At 36.9% G+C, this 18,211-nt stretch overlaps 1 pseudogene; it reads right to left on the bottom strand.

Annotated features, from left to right (window-relative positions):
* Nucleotides 1–217: 217 nt before the first annotated feature.
* Nucleotides 218–1,118, bottom strand: LOC141519386 (mas-related G-protein coupled receptor member X2-like; annotated as a pseudogene).
* Nucleotides 1,119–18,211: the final 17,093 nt, after the last annotated feature.

Raw genomic sequence — 18,211 nt, 5'->3', positions numbered from 1 at the left:
TCTGTGGAGGGGACTCTCCTTTTAAGACTTTCTACATCACTTAAGAGTTCAAACCCCAGCCATCAGCATAAGGGATGGTAGGGGGAATCCTGTTTTGCCTCTCAGAGTGGTGGGAAGAGAGTTGCTGCTGGGCCTGAACCAGGGGCTCCTTTCATGAGCATCTGTGTCTGAGCATTTTGTTCTTAGCCTCAGAATGAAGTCTCTGGCTCATGACACCTTACAACTGGTCATCTCCCAGGGCCCTCTGAAGCATCACTCTGAGGGTCTCCTTCCCTCTTTTATGTCTTAGTCTGCTGAGGAAGAAGTAAACGAAGGGACTGGCCCTACTGTTCACACAGACCAGGAGCTAAAGGAGCCAACGAGGCATGGAAACTTCATGATAGAGCTATAGAAAATCCATGATGCCCTGTGTCAGGCCACAGAACAGGAAGACAAGGACATTGAGCAGGACCAGCAGGTAGAGCCTGGGGGGCTGCCTGTGCCAGGAGGTACTCTGGACCCTCAGCAGGAGGGCCAGGCTGGACATGCATAGGACACAAGTGAGGAGGAGGGACCACACGAACTCAGTGATGAGGAAGGCACTACAGAAATGGGGACTATACATTTGATACCAAACCACAAAATATACTACCTCAAACAGGCTGGCCAGAGCCCAGAGGACAGTGTACAGAGCTGTAGACAGGTGCTTGGGCCGGTGACATTGGTACCAGGCTGGGAAGAGCACAGATAGGCAGCGCTCGGTGCTGATCACAGCCAGGAGGCTCAGGCCCACAATGCAGAGCATGTACCTGAGGCAGACCATTATAATGCGTATTAAGAAAGAATAAAAATACCTAATGAAATCATTTTTTGATGATCAGAAAGGAGCAACAGAGGAAGAGGGCACCGGTCCCAGCCAGGTTGAGGATGTAGACGGAGAAGGGATTCCTTGGAATACGGAAGCCCAGGAGCCACAGGATCAGGCTGTTTCCCACCAGCCCAACCAGGGCGATGAGCAGAGATAGGATCAGCATCCAGTCACCTAAGGGAAATTCTCCAGGAACCTCAGGAACAAAACTGTGATTTTTACTTCTCCCCGTTGTGTTTTCATGTTTCCATTTAGGTTCAGAACACAACATCTTAGGTGGTCCTAGTACCAGGAAGCCCTTCTTCTTTCAGATGCCCTGGAGACACAAAGACATGGAAAGGTATCAGGGATTTTCCCCAGAATTTTACTCCCTTCTCCATTTCCAAAAGTTAGAACCTCCTCTTCTTCATCCCTTTTTTCCTAGAGTGCTGTGGTCACCCTAGAGAGGCATGGGCCTAGAGTAAAAATATATTTTTAATCTAGTCTCCGACACTTACTAGAGAAAAAAAGGGATTATTTCACTCATATTTATATTGAATTGTTCAACTCTGAATAAGGGTTTAACCTTATATCCTCATTCAGAAACCAGTCCCCTGGAGATTAATCAGTCAGTCTCTGAAAGACATTGCTGTTAAATGAGATTGCCCAAATCTTTCAGGTGCATGTTTTTCATCATGGGTGGGACCCCACCCATCCACAAGACTAAACAAAGAGAATCTTATTTGGATGAAATTTTTAACCCACCATTGTTTTCTGTTCATTGACTGGGTGGAGATATATGCCTTTGTCCAGATACCTCATCATACCCTCAGCAGGTGCAGCTGAAGATGTTCAGTCCTCCTATTCACCCCTTCATTTATTGTTAATAATCAGAGTAGATTTCCATCCTTAAGTACACTCCTTTATCCAAAGACCCCCATGTTCTCCATGGGACATCTTTGACTTCCAGAAGGGACACAGATCTCAAGCTATTATTTGTTAGTTATAGGTAAAAAAATTGATTATTAATCATCCAGAAAATGTCTCTAGAGCAATTAGTCACATTAGATATATGACCCTGCACAAATCATTTAACATGTCTCCGTCAGGTTCCTCCCTTGTAAGAGGCCAATAGACTTTAGAGGGTTTTTCAAAGGATCAAATGGGAAATTTGTAGTGTTTAGTACTATGCTGTCACATAGTAAGCCCTTTAAACAGCTTGTTTCATTTTCACATCTTCCATTTCTCTTCTCATGATGTGATGGTGAGTCTAGAAATGTGGCCTGGAGAAGATTGGGCCACACTTTTCTCTCCTTTCTTCTCTGAACACAACCCAACTCACTCTTCATTGTCCTTTTCTCTCTTCTACTATTTTTTAAGTATATAGGGGTCTGACTTCCTATTACAACCTCTGTGAACAGGTCTAAGGATTGACTGAAACATTTAATTCCATGCATCAAATATGCATCTATTCATTTAATGTCTATGCATACCCAATTATTTGTTCATTTACCCTTTTATTAATTCATAAGCTCACCCATCCCTTTATTTTATTTTAAAATTACTTCCAATAGCTTTTCCTTTTACATAGTTTTTTGTTCTATATACTGTTCCCCACATAGTCTATTTTTTAAATCAAAGAAAGAAGAGAAAACTATTTCAACTCAATTACCTTCTTCTGAATTATATCAACAGTCTACCACACAGTGTTCTATTCAGTCATCTGCCTCTGGAAAGGAGGGAAGGAAATGTAATTTCTCTTGATGGTTTTTCTGTGCTAAACTGGAATTAACACTTGCATCACACTTACTGCTTTGAGATTCTGGCCAGAATAGTTTTCAACACTGGGCTCGGTACTGGAATACAGAGACAATGGGACTGTCCTTTCCCTGAGGTAGCTGATGTTCTACTGAGTGAGGACAGAGGGGAGGAGGAAGCAGCCAAACCAGGGAACTGAGCAGCACAGACCATGAGTAACTGCAGGTGTCTGCATTGCTGATTGTTGTGTTGTCAGACATTCTTTTTCTTTAGGTTTTTGCAAGGCAATGGGGTTAAGTGGCTTGCCCAAGGCCACACAGCTAGGCAATTATTACGTGTCTGAGAGTGGATTTGAACCCAGGTACTCCTGACTCCAGGGCCGGTGCTTTATCCATTGCGCCACCTAGCCGCCCCCTGCATCAGACATTCTTTATTGAAAAATGATGTGTTTTAAGGACAAATGCCTGTGAAAAGGAGGGGCTATTGATACAAACTGTGTCTAGGAGAACATCATGGAGCTAGGGGGTCCTCTCACCCTGAGCCAGAGCCTGGGTCTGTAGGACTGGCAACTAGAATTTTCATACCCTTGGGTGGTAGGGACTTCTGAAGCTCTCCACACAAAACTACCTATCTGCTGGAGTTATATTAAAAAACGTCTGAAGCCTGGAGTCTTCCCTTACTTCCATGGGAATAAAGAAAACATCAGAACATAGAAGCAGAAAATTCTGTGTCTACTGCCATCTCTCAGACTGCCCATTTTTCAGGCTGAACACATTGAGGGGATCAATGTAAATGTATAAAGAAAGAATTAAACTAACAGAGAAATCTTCAAGGATGGCCAAGCATTACAAGGAAAGGCTCCTGATCGAGGACTTTCCTTTTTCTCTCCAGGTTCCTGATGATTCCTATGCCTGATCCTGCTGTTGATTCCTAGACCTCTCCTATGTCTATCTACTAATATCTATATATCTCTATATCCATACCTATGGCTATACATCTGTATATCTACATCAATATCTATGTCTATATCTCTTACTATATCTATATATAGAGAGAAAAAGAGCAAGGAATAAATATTCATGTAGTGCTTACTATATGTCAGACACTGTGCTAAAGATAATACAAATATTCTTCTATTTTAACCCCACTTTAACACTATGAAGTAGGTGCTATTTATATCACTATTTTATAGTTGAATACATTGAGTCATTTCTATGCAACAATGCTTTTTCCTATGAAGTGATGGTAAAAGGCAAGAGGTTGACAATCTATTTTTTATTGATTTTCTTGTGAGATAATTAGAATTAAATGACTTGCCCAGGGTCAAATAGTAAGTGTCAAGTGGGAGATGTCAGATTTGAACTCACACCCTCCAACTTTAAAGCTGGTTCTCTTTCCAATGCATCACCTAGTGGCTAGATGGTGCACTGGACAGACCACTGGCCTTGGAATCAGGAGGACAAGAGTTCAAATCAGGCCTCTGAAACGTACTAGCTGTGTGACCTTGGGCAAGTTACTTCACCCTGGTTGCCCTGCATCCAGGGTCGTCTCCAGTGGTCCTGATTCATATCTGGCCATAGGACCAAGATGACTCTGGAGAAGTAAGTGAGGCTCTTGACTTAGCACAGCATCCCCTCATTCAAATCTAATTCATGTGCTTGTCCTGGCATCAGCTCCCTGGTATCATGGTCTTCCTGGAGAATGAAGGACAATTATTTTTATTGTTGTTGTTGTTGTTACTATAATAAATTGAGGCAGGAAGAGTTTTGGATATGATTCAGGTCTTTCTGACTCTAGGCCCAGTACTATATCTACTTCCCCCCCCCCAGCTTCCATGATAAGTAGATCTAGAAAGTATCCTTGTGAGGTAAAGGGATGTTCTTCCCCAGAACATAAAATGAAGCCTCTTTGCTTTAACCGAATGACTCTTCATCAATTGAGTTCGCCATTTATTATAACACAGTAGTATTCCATCACAATCATATACCACAACTTGTTTAGCCATTTCCACTTGCTAAATATTCCTGCAATTTCCAGTTCTTTGCTAGCACAAAAAGAGCTGCTATAAACATTTTTAAAGGAGGTAATGGAGTTAAGTGACTTGTCCAAGGTCATACAGCTAGGTATGTGAAGCTGGATTTGACTCAGGTCCTCCTGACTCCTGGGGTGATGCTCTTTGCATCACCTAACTGGCCCTTGACATAAACATTTTTGAACACGTAGGTTTTGCGCAAAAAAGACCAAGAAGTGGTATGACTGAGTCAACGGATATTAATAGAAAAAAGAGTTTAATAACTCTTTGGGAGTATTTCCACATTGCCCTTGACAAGGCATTCTATTAAAGCAGAGGGTCTTCATTTTATATCCTGAGGGAAAAGAAAGGGGCATCTATCCCTGCCTCACAACATCTGGAAACAGCATATGTTCTCTTGGCTCCACCCATTTTACTATTCTTTATTTCATACAAGTCTTTCTAAAGATTTGTTTTTCCAAAGTCACTGAGTTCACCATTTCTTATAACACAGTAGTCTTTCATCACAAACATATACCATAACTTGTGTAGTCATTCCCCAATTGACCTCTCAGCTTGAATTCCTGAAAGATTTCAACCAAGAGGTTATTTTTAAGTAATAAAATTATTGTAATAGAAAGATGAAAAAGAAGAGCAATGGAAGAAACAATTGAAAAGTGTATTATCAGAATTTTGTTCAAACAGCAAGCTTCTTGAAAATTCAAATAGATCAAATAAATTTCAATGATTCTTTGAGACAAGAAATATCATTAAAAGGTAAAATTGTGCAAGAAAATCAAAGTAAATACAAGGAAATCATAACAAAAAAGAGCTGACCCAGAACATATACTATGGAGAAAATTTTTTAAAAATCAACAGACTACTGAAACCTCAAACAAAAAATAAAGAGCAGACAGACAATGTCTCAAGAAATATTTTTTAAAAACCTGCTCAGATTTCTTAGAACAAGAAGGTAACATGACCATAAAATGAATTCACTGATCAGCTCCTGAAAGAAACTCCCAAAACTCACAGGAAGATTACAGAGAAAATCCAGAGATATCAAATCAAAGGGAAAAATGCTGCAAACTGTCAGAAAGAGTTCAAATGGTAAAGAGCCACAGTCAGGATCTAGCAGGACTTAGTAGCTACTATTAAAATAGAGTAGATTGGAGAGTCTGGCCAAGATGGCAGAGAGAAGCCAGGCACAGTTCTAAAGGCTCCTGAGCTCTTCCCCATCTATCACATGAAACAAACCTCTTAAAAGAAAGCCGAACCAGGAAACCCAGAAAGAAAAGCCAGGAGAGGAAAATCTAGCTCAGGATTTGTCTCCCGCAGCAGCCTTGGCTGAGTACCGGCAGGTGAGTCTGGGCTCTGAGGGAAATGCAGCCTAGGATCAGCCAGATTAACAGCTGAATTGGAACCGGGAGTCTGAGGGCCCGAGAGCTGGACCTGCTGGATCAGTGGTGGGGCTGGACGAAAGGGGCTTGGGTCCGCGGGGAAGCAGAGGTGCTTACCTACACCTACACAAAAATCAATCATGTATTAGGGCATAAAAATCTCATAATGAAATGCATCCTTTGCACATTGAACGCATCCTTTTCAGATCATGATGTAATAAAAATCAAATGCAATAAAGGGTCATAAAGAGCCCTAAACCTACTTGGACATCAGCTAACCTAATTTTAAAGAATGAGTGGATCAAATGACAAATCATAGAAAGAATTATTTCATCAAAGGCAATAACAATAACAAGACAACACACCAAAGTTTATATAATTCAGTCACAATAGTTATTCGGGGAAATGTTATGTCTCTAAATGTTTACTTGAATAAAACAGAAAAAGAGGAGATCAGTGAACTGAGTATATAACTAAAGAGGTTAGAGAAAGAACTAATTAAAAATCCCTAATAAAATACCAAGTTAGAGATCCTGAAAATTAAAAGTGAAATTAATAAAATTGAAAGCAAGAAAACTTTTGAACTAATAAATAAAAACAACTTAGTTTTTACAAAAACATCACTGAAATAGGTAAACCCTTGGTTCATTTGAGTTAAAAAAAGAAAGAAGAAAACCAAATTACTAGTATCAAAGAAAATGAGAAAATGAAGCAATAATCTGGCACTAATTTACCCCACAGTATGCCAATCAATTTGATAATCTAAGTGAAATGGATGAATATTTATAAAAAAAAAATTAACTGGCCAGGTTAAAAGAAGAGGAAATTAAATACACAAATAACCCTATCTCAGAAAAAAAGAAATTGAAAAAAGGCATAAATGAACTCCCTAAGGAAAAAATCTCCAGGGTTAGATGGATTCCCAAGAGAATTCTACCAAACATTCAGGGAACAATTAGTTTCAATTCTACATTAACTATTTGAAAAATGGGCAAAAGAGTGCTTCCAAATTCCTTCTATAACACCAATATGGTGCTTACACCTAAACCAGTAAGAGTTGAAACAGAAAGAAAATTATAAACCAATTTCCCTAATGAATATGGATGCAAAAAATTTTAAGTTGAATATTATCAAAGTGATTGAAGCCAATTATCATTAGGATAACACACTATGATCATGAAGAATTTATACCAGAAATGCAGGGTTGGTTCAAAATTAGGAAAACTATCAGCATGATTGACCATATCAATAAGAAACCTAACAGAATTCATAGGATTTCTCAATAGATACTGAATAAGTTCTTGATAAAATGCACTACTCATTCCTATTAAAAGCACTAGAGTATAAGAATAAATGGAATATATCCTTAATACAATAAGTAATATTTATTTAAGTATTATACATATTGGGTATAAGCCAGAAGCATTCCAATATCTATTTAAGCATTATATGTACTGGATATAAGCTAGAAGCATTCCAATAAGATCAGGGGTGAAACAAGGATGCTCATGATCACCCCTATCATTCAATATTGTATTAGAAATATTAGCTTTAGCAATAAGAAGAAAAATAAATTGAAGGAATGAGAATTAGCAGTGAAGAAACAAAATCTCACTCTTTGCAAATGATATGATGGCATACCTAGAGAATTCTAGAAAATCATCTAAAACTACTGGAAACAACTAAGCAACTTTAGCAAAGGAACAGAATATAAAATAAATCCACCTAAATTCTCAGCATTTCTATGTATTACTAACATGATACAACAGAGAGAGAAAGAGATATCCCATTTAAAATAATTGTCAATAACATAAAATGCTTGGGAGTCTACCTACCAAAGCAGACTAATAAACTAAATGAAAACAGCTATAAAACACTTTTCACTCAAAAAAAAAATCAGATCTAAATATTTGGACAAATGTCAATTGCTCATGGGTAGATTAAGTTAACATAATAAAAATGACAGTTATATCTAAATTAAATTACTTTTTCAGTGCCATATCAATCAAAATTTCAAAAAACTTGCTTTAGGGGGCTAAAAAATGTTAACTAAATTCAAATGGAAAAGCAAAATGTCAACTATATCAAGGGAATTAATTTTGAAAATACAAAAGAAGGAGGCCTAGCTATACCAGATCTAAAATTTTATTATAAAAGACCAGTCATCAAAACTGTTTGGTACTCATTAAGAAATAGAGTGGTTGGGTCTAGCTAGATTGCACAGTGGATAGAGCACTTTTCCAGGAGTCAAGAGAACCCGAGTTCAAATTTGACCTCGGATACTTAATAATTGCCCAGCTGGCTGACTTTGGGCAAGTTGCTTAACCCCATTGCCTTGCAAAAAACAAAAAGAAAAAAAAAGAAATAGAACAATGGAACCATATATTAGGCACAAAAGAAACAACAGAAAGTCGCTATAATAATCACTGTTTGATAAATCCAAAGATTCCAGCTTCTGGGACAAAAACTCATTCTTCAATAAAAAACTACTGCAAAAATTGGAAGATAGTATGACAGAAGTTAGGCATAGACCAACATCTCACACCCTATACCAAGATAAGGTGAAAATGGGTGCAGGATTTAGACATAAAAGGTAATATTATAAGCCAATTTGGAGAACAAGGAATAGTTTACCTTTCAGCTCTATGGAAAGGGAAGCAGTTTTGGATGCAAGAAGAGATAGAGAACATTATAAAAAAGAAACTGGAAAATTTTGATTACATTAGAAAGTTTTTGCACAAATAAAACCACTGCAACCAAGATCAAAAGGAATGTGATAAGATGGAAAACAATTTTTACAACTAGTGTTTCTGACAAAGGACTCATTTCTAAAATATATAGAGAACTGAGTCAAATTTATAAAAAAAATCTAATCATTCCCCAGTTGATAAATGGTCAAAGGAAATGGAAAGGCAATTCTCAGACAAAGAAATCCAAACTATCTGTAGTCATATGAAAAATTGTTCTAAATCATGATTGATTAAAAATGCAAATTAAAACAACTTTGAAGCATCATCTCACTTCTATCAGGCCAATATGACTAGAAAGGAAAATGATTAATGTTAGAGGGATTGTGGGAAAACTGGAATTCTAATGCATTGTTGATGGAGTTGTGAACTGCTGCAATCTTTCTGGAGAGTAATGGAAATAAAACTGATCTTTTGATTCAGCAATACCACTAATGGATCTATATCCTGAAGAGAGCTTGAAAAAAGGGTAAAAACCTCATACATAAAAAAATATTCATAGCAGTTCTTTTTGCAGTGGCAAAGAACTGGGATTTGAAGGGATGCTCAGAATTGGGGAATGACTGAACAAATTGAAATAAATGTATGTAGAGCCTTGCAGGAATTTATGTCATACCCCCACTCCACAATGCCCGGAAGGGGGATTTGAAAGATGTACCAACGATTGTAAAACACAGTAAATCAGGAGAGGAATACAGAAAAGTGGAAACAGAAAAATGAAGGTTGAAGGAGAAAAGTTATTACTAACAAAAAGAATCAGAGAAGAAACTCTAGGAAATGACTTTTATCTTTAAGTGCAGAGCGGAGTCTTTTCAGCCATATGACCCAGCTGAAGCCAAGACATATTGATTATAAATGTGTGACAGAAGACCAGCAGACACTGAAGTATCCAAAACCGAAGGACTGGTTTGGCATTCAGGGCCCTTCAGAAGGTGACATCCCCTCTTCCCTGTCTTTTTACTTTTTCCTACCTATCACATGTTTTTCCATCCAGTATCCCAACCTCCCTGCTATTTCATGAATCTCCATCTCTCAGTCCTGGGCATTTTCTCTGGTGGCCCCCTAAGCCTAGATCACTCTCCTTTTTCATCTCTATCTGCTCTTTCCCTTGAATTCTTTGAGTCCTAATTTAAAATCCCATCTTCCCCAGGAAGTCTTTCCCAATCTCTCTTAATTCCAGAACCTTTTCTCTCTTGTTTCTTTCCTGGATGGCCTCTACATATCTTGTTGGTCAGCATTTTTTATCTTATGTTATTCCCCTTGCTCCATTGGATTGTGAGTTTATCTGAGTTGTGGCTCCTTTGCCTCGCTCTGCATTCCCAGAGTTTAGCAAAGTGCCAGGTTCCTAACAGACCAGTGATAAATGAGTTTTAGTTTATTGGACTGACTATAGAGTATGTGAAGGAGAGTGACATGGGATGGGTCAGGATGGCCCCAGGTTGTAGGGGGTCTTGAATTCCAGGCAGACGTTTCTGTTCCCTTACGGAGAAGCCAATGTGATTGTGTAGCTGTAGAGCTCCAGGGAAAAGTCTGATAAATACATGGGAGGGAACAATGTCAACAACTGTGACTGAAGTAATGTTTAAGGGACAGCCAGAAATGACTGCCGGTTCGCCCTTGAATTGAGATGCAAGGCAAAGCTGTCCTTGAGTGTCGAAGGGAAAGGCTCTTCAGCAAAGCCCTTCCCTTTCCTTCTCTCCTGAAAAATGGGAGGAGGATCACTCTAGAGGAGGAACGTTTCTTCTCATGTGACTAAAGCTGGTGAATACTGTGCTGCATCCTCATTACTACTACTTGTCCTTCAGTATTTATAAGGACCACACCGACCAGTCAGGTGATTGGAGGCATGAGTTACACAATTGTGTTTATTAGAGTAAGGTGTCTGCTGTTCATGGCATCCTTCTCATTTACCTTTACCAGAATCTTCCCACCCCATGCCATGACTGACAGGAAATAGGCCTATTGGAAATCACAGAGTTTGGGATCAAGGAAGAGCCCTTTAATTTATTTACCAGCCTGGCTGGTAGGATGGACTGGTATATCAGCACTACTCCAATCTCTAGCAAAACTACTTCCTGCCTAAGCTTCCTCTCGGCTACTCCACCTCAGTCCTAAGATGCCATTCGAGTAGGACTAATGAAAATAAGACCTTTACTTTTGATGTAAATTAATAGTCATTATCCAATTATATTATTATCCCAAAGTTATTATCCAGTCCAATAGACATTATCCAATTATATAGTAATTGACTGTTTTCAACTATATATAGCCATACGTATATGTATATGCATATTACATATTTATATATTTATATACTCACACAGAACTAAATCATAATCACTCATTAAATGCAACAGGTATATTGCTCTCAGTCCCCTGCATCTCCAGCCATCAGTCTTAAGGGACTCAATCTTATCTGTTGAAACACACCGCCTTCTTTAGACCTCAAGGCTAAGGAAAATATAACATTTCTAAAGTAAAGGTCTTTTATCTTAAAGGATCTCCATCCTCAATCATATATTTTCTGATTTAGAACGGGAAAAGACCTTAGCACTCACCCACTTCAGCATTCTACCAAAGGACTTTTCCCCTTTCTTCTCTCAGCACACACACTCACACACTTCCTAATTGTGGGACCTATGTAAAGATCTTCCCTTTTCTCAACCTCAGGGTTCTCATCTCCACAATAAAGGTAAAGTACCTCTCCTATACTTATTTTGCAAAGATCATTTTAAAAAACACTTTATGGGCGGCTAGGTGGTGCAGTGGATAGAGCATTGGCCTTGGAGTCAGGAGTACCTGAGTTCAAATCTGGCCTCAGACACTTAATTACCTAGCCATGTGGCCTTGGGCAAGCCACTTAACCCCCTTGCCTTGCAAAAAAAAGAAACATTTTGGTATAGTGGGAAAAGAGGTGAATTTGTAGTTTCAAGGCCTAGTTCAATTCCAGGATGGCCAACTGTGTGACCTGGAGCAAGTTGGATCCTTATATGACAAATAAAAGTATTAATTCCTTGACCTTCTAGAATAAAGTCTGTTATGATTTCTTTAGAGCAGGGGTCATGTCCTTTAGCTTCAAGAAATTGCCTAGAGCAAAGTATGTGCTTAATAAATGTTTGCAAAATGGAACAACTGAATCAAATATGAATTAAGGACTAGTGAGCAGGTTTAGGAGAATAGTGTCTGTCTGCAAAGACAACCCAGAAAACACCTGTAAAACATTTTTCACGCAAATAAAATCAGATCTAAATAATTAGGCAAATATCAATTGCTCATGGATAGGACAAGTTAATAGAACAAAAATGACAATTCTACTTAAATTAAATTACTTATTCAGTGCCATTCCAATCAAACTACCTCAAAAATTTGCAGATCTAGAAAAATAGAAAAAAAAAGTTCAATTGAATCAACAAAAGTCAAGGATTCATGGAACTTAAAAAAATGCAAAGGAAGGTGGCCTATTGCTGCTATGACATCTGGAACTATTTTATTAATTGGCAGTCATCAAAACTTTCTGCTACTGGCTAAGATACAGAGAGTGGATCAGTGGAATAGATTTAGCACAAACGATACAGTAGACTATAGTCTGCTCTTTGATAAACTCAAAAGACTCCAGTTTCTGAGATAAGAACTCATTATTAGACAAAAGCTGCTGGGAAAACTCTAAAATAGTATGGAAAAACTTGACATAGACCACATCTCACACCTTATACCAAGATAAGGTCAAAATGGATACACATATTTAGACATAAATGTTGATACCATAAGCCAATTAGCAGAACAAGAAACAGTCTGTCAAATCTATGGGGAGGGGAGGAGTTTACAACCAAACGAGATAGAGAACATATAAATTGAAAAACTGATAATTTCATCTAAGTTAAATTAAGAAGTTTTGGACAAATAAAACCAATATGACTGAGATTTGAAAGAATGCAGAGTTAAGAAACAATTTTTCCCAGCTAATATTTCAAATAAAGCTCTCATTTCTAAAATTTATAGAGAAATGCATCAAATTTATAAGAATACAACTCATTCCCCAATTGATAAATGGTCAAAGAATGTGAGTAGGCAGTGCTCAGATGAATAAATTAAAGCTTTCTATAGTCCTGTGAAAAAAATTCTCTAAAACATTATTGATTAGAGAAATGCAAATTAAAACAACTCTGAGGTACCACCTCATACCTATCAGATTGGCTAAAGTGACAAAAAGGGAACTGTTGATGGGGTTATAAACTGACTTCAACCATTCCAAAGACCAATTTGGAACTCTGCCCAAAAGGCAATAAAATTGTCCAAACCCTTTGGATTCAGCAGTACCATTACTAGATCTGTATCCCAAAGAGATTACAGAAAAGGGAGAAAGACCTATATGTACAAAAATATTTATAGCAGTTCCTTCTATAGTGGCTAAGAGTTGAAAATTGTTAAGTAGGCCCATGACTGAACAAGTTATAATTTATTCATGTGATAGAGTCCTGGTGTTCTGAAAGTAAACCTGAGTGACAAGACTTTAGAAAAGCCTGGAAAGACTAGCTTGAACTGGTGCCGAGTGAAGTAAGCAGAACCAGCAGAACATTGTACATACTAACTGCAACATTCTGAGATGATCAACTATGACACATGCAGCTGCTCTCATTAGTTCAGTGATCAGGGACAATCTTGAGGGATCTTTATGAAAAACGCCATCCACATCCAGAGGATACAAAGAACAACTATGGAATCTGAATGCGGAACAAGCAGACTTACTATGTTCACTTGCTAAAACTTGTTTTGGGTTTTTCTTTCTTTCTCATTGCTTTTTTCCCTCCCTTAGTTCTAATTCTTCTTTAACAACATGACTAACATGAAAACATGCTAATCAGGATCATATATGTATAACTTAAATCATATTGCTCACTGCCTTGGGGAAGTGGGAAGTTATTAAGGGTGGTAGAAAAATGTGAAACTCAAAAGCTACAAAAGGATAAATGATGACAATCATATTTGAATGTAATTGAAAAAAATTAAAGAAATAATTAAACTGTAATGAGTATAAGTAATAGAGAGTTGTTCTTTCTTTCCCATGTTAGGCATTCTTGATGTGAGAAATGACTGCTTAAACTCTGTCATCATTCAGGAGGGAGATGAGGATGGTGAGTTACCTTGGATCTCAACATTATTAGTATTGGAAGTAATTGTGACTATTTTACCTGGAGAAAAGAAAATTTAGTAATAACAGGAAAACCATCATCAAGTATTAGAAGAGGAATGAAAATTGCCTGCTTGATCTTTTTGAAATTCCATATATTCAGGATTTTCCCCACAATCCCACTCCCCATCCCACTTGATAAAAGATGTAATGATTATTGACATGATGTTAATATATTTTAATGTTTTTGTGAGCCATTTAGACTTAGGGCTCCAGAGCAGGCAGGGACAGTAGTCAAGAACCCTTCCTGACTCAGCAGAGCTATATAGAGTTTGTACTCCAGGGGCTAAAGAGAAAGCAACCCAGTTGAAAAGGTATGGATCAACAGGACTTCTGGGATCCCAAATATTAATAGATGAACTTAGTTCAACCTCAAAACCAAACAGGGAATCAAGAGAAGAAAATATCTGAATCCTTTCATCTCTGACTGTTGGTGTCTTGTTGAGTTTCCCTGTTCCTTCCTCAGGTATGGGATCCTGGTGGAGAAAGGATTGCAAAGATGAAGGACATTTTTGTGGATTAAATAAGTGAAATTGTTTTTGTGAGGGTGGCACAGTGGACACAGTCCTATTCCTGGAGTTAGGAAGGCTCCTCTTTATGGGTTAAAATTTGCCCTAAAACTTGGATTACCTGAAGAAGTGGAATTAGGATAGGAAACTTGTTGAGGTGTTCTAGTCTAGGGTTTGAGACTATATGAATGAAACCACAGAAAGATTGACTAAACCCAGTATTTTGGGATTAAAAAAGTATATAATGTTAAGATAACAAACAGTTAAACCATAATGAGAATTTTAGCTAAGTAAATAGAGAAGGTAAAACAATTGTCTGATCCATAGCAGCTATAAAGGGATAAGCAACATAGAGAGAGAGCAGTAGAAAGAAACTGGGAGATAGTTCCAAGGTGGGACTGAATCAGCATTGAATGGGATTAAGGATGGTAGCTCAAAGATGCAATCCTTTCTGACTAGAAAAGGGATTTATAGTGTTTTGATATGATTGTTTGCTCTGTGCCTGGGAGCAGGAATTTTCCAAGTCCTTGCCTGGGGACAAAATCCTTCACTGAGGTTCAATGACTTCTTTGTTTCCCCCCTCAAGGAGTAGAAACCCAAATTCATTTTGGGAACAGGGAAGAAGGTTTCATGTTCTGTAACTGCTTCCTGCTGAGACTCTTGCACATGTTTGAAATAAGATTTTCTGATAGAATAATTATGCAAAATGCTTAATCAAAATAATGACTCTTCACAGTTAACAATTTCACAATTTTCATAAATGATAGTCAAATGACTTTAACTCAGTTTCCTTTTAGTAGGCAAAACTTGAAACAATAATTTATTAAATCTCTTACCCTATTCATTCTCTTATCTTTTTCTGTCAGTCCACTTTCTAATCTCAAACTGTATAGATCAGAAGAGAAATTTTCCTTACTAATAACCATACCTGATACAATTATTTACCAAATTTAAAAATTTCTGGAATTTTTTTTAGTGCTACTATAAACAAAATTATGTATTTTATAACTTTTCACAAAGTTACTAATAACTAAATCAGGTGGTTTTAATTTTGTTAAAACCACATCCAGATTTCCTTACAAAAAATTGTCTCAAAAACATTGGATTTCCTAATAAAAAAAAACATGCAAAGTTATGAAGTAATTATATTTAGTTGAGAGATACTAAAAAGCAGTTAACATTTATATAGCATTTGTCTTTTAATAAGGTAAAGTGACCTTCACTGTAACCCAGGAATATGGGTCCCCTTATTTCCTTAAAAAACTAAGATCCACTACCTACATATGAAGACCTTCATTACTCTAATCTTCCTTATGCCTAATTTTCTCCCAAATCTCCATTTTTTCCAAACACAGCAAATGTCCTTTATTATTGTACATGTCACAAAGTTCAAGTGTTCTCCAGTAGGTCAAAGATCTCTAAATATCTCATTTCTCCAAAAGAAGATAGAAATCCATATTATCTATTATAAGTTCCAACACAGAAATAAGTTTGTGGGACAAGTCCTTTGGAAAAGTCCATTGAGATTTTTAGTGATTACAAAAATTTTAGGAGACATGCAACAAGAGTGGGATTTCTTGCTACCTTGAAAAACCCATAGCAAATTACAAAAATACCTGACTGCCTAATTAGCAGTTTTTTTCAAATTAAATTTACCTGAACCTGGAGAGTTGGGGAAGACAGGGTCAAAGAAGTGAGGGTCAACAAAGCAGGGGAGCAGCAGAGGCGAGAAGGGTGATTGAAGGAGGAGGGAAGCTTATGGGAGAAAGGAAAAGAAAAGAAAACAAACTTCTACAAACAAGATATTATAAATTAGACATCTATATTTTTAATTTATTTGAGATTAAGTCAATTAAGAGAGGTCAGCAAAACCCAGTAGAGGCCTTTTTCTTTAGTTGTACCAGCACGAGTGATTTTGATTGTAGACCCATTCCCAATTCTTTTAGTGGGTATTCCTCTCTTAAACCCAGAACAAAACACTGAGTTTTTAGTTTACATTTCTTTTTAAGATTTTACATATCCAAATTTGGAAAAAAATACATACATGTTCCAATTTGAAAAAAAAAGCTACATTTGAAAATCAATTATCTTACCAAAAAATATTCTCATTTTATCATGAGCTGAAAAGAAAGATTAAAATGCTGATACAAATGTAAACCAGTGGGGCATCAAGAGGGAAGGAGAAAATAGGTGGAAAAGAATGAGGGAAAGAGAACATAAGTAGCTCATTGTTGCTGTGAGCTGTAATTTGATTTTTCTTCAGCACTTTAGACAAGTATGTATTCTCCATCTTTTGAGATTAAAAAAACAAACTGGGTAGAGACAACTTATTCTAAGAAAAGAAATGGAGAGAGAGGAAGGGAGAGAGTAAACAGGACAGGGAAGGAATCCCACCTCCCTCCACTTTCTAGTATCAGAATGAGTACTTACATCAATAAAATAGAGAAAGAACAGACCAATGAATTAGGCAGGGCATTATTTTAATAGAAATAAAACAGTAGAAAAAGAACAAACTTGAAATCTCCAATGAAATACTAAATTAGAAATCCTAAATATTAATGTCAACATGAATAAAATTGGTTGTAAAAATTAAAATTGGTTGTAATAAATAAAAATAATAATTGAATTTAAGGGGAAAAAATAAAATAGTTGGACAATAGGTTAATTTTATTTAAACAGAGAAAACCAAATCACTAGTACTAAAAATTAAGACTGAATCTACAGCTAATGAAGAGTGAAATTAAATCAATTATAATGTATTATTTTGCTTAATTATACAATTTAAGTGAAATGGGAGATTATTTGCAGTTTCCTAGAAAAGCAGACAAAGAAGAAATATCTAAATAGACCTCTTTAGAAAAAGAAATTGGACAGATCATAAATAAAATTCTAAAAATGAAGACACAACTGCTAGATGGATTTACAAGCAAAATGGTATTAAACGTTTAAGGTTTAACTAATTCTAATATTATATAAATTATTTGGAATAATAACACAGAAGGGATTCTACTCCAACTTTTATAAACCAAATATAATCCTGATATTTAAATTATGAAGACTAAAAATAGAAGAAAATTTATGAACCAAATTTATTAATGCAAAAATTCCAAATAAAATAGTAACTAAAAAATTACAATCATGTATTATAAAGATTCTACATTATGACAAATGGGATTTATACCAGGAATGCAGAGATGGTTTAACATTAGGAAAATGATTAATATAATTGATGATCTCCATAATAAAAGTAAAAAGAAATCATATGCTTACATCATACTGTGCCCAGACCAGGTAAATTATGTGACTTGAAGTCACTGAGGAAAGAGTAAAGTCATGTCACTGGAAGAATCAAATGGAGGTTGAAGGATCTTTCACTGTTGGGATATTCCACAGATTGTTCAATAATCTGTGTGTGCATGGGAGTGTGTGTGTGTGTGTGTGTGTGTGTGTATTTGAGTGTGTGCATGCTGAGTATGGATGTTGTGTGACATAAGTGATTTGGTATAGTGAACATGCCTGTTGTTTTTGTGACATATGTGTTGCACAATGAATATGTGGTGTGTATATGCGAGGTGATGTGTTCCCTTCCCCAGCTTTGGTAGATTGTTTTTTAATATATTTTTGTCTTTGTGCGAGTGTGTATATGTGTGTATGTTGAGTATGTGCATTGTGTGACCAGTCTATGGTGTGTGTAAAATGATATGCCTCTTCCCCTGTTTTGGTCTCATTAGAGTGTGACCTGCCATATGACACCCCTCTCAGGGTTGTTAGG

The sequence above is a fragment of the Macrotis lagotis genome, chromosome 3, assembly GCF_037893015.1.
Source record: "Macrotis lagotis isolate mMagLag1 chromosome 3, bilby.v1.9.chrom.fasta, whole genome shotgun sequence".
Taxonomy (NCBI): Eukaryota; Metazoa; Chordata; class Mammalia; order Peramelemorphia; family Peramelidae; genus Macrotis; species Macrotis lagotis.
This window is presented reverse-complemented; position numbering and strand designations above follow the sequence as displayed.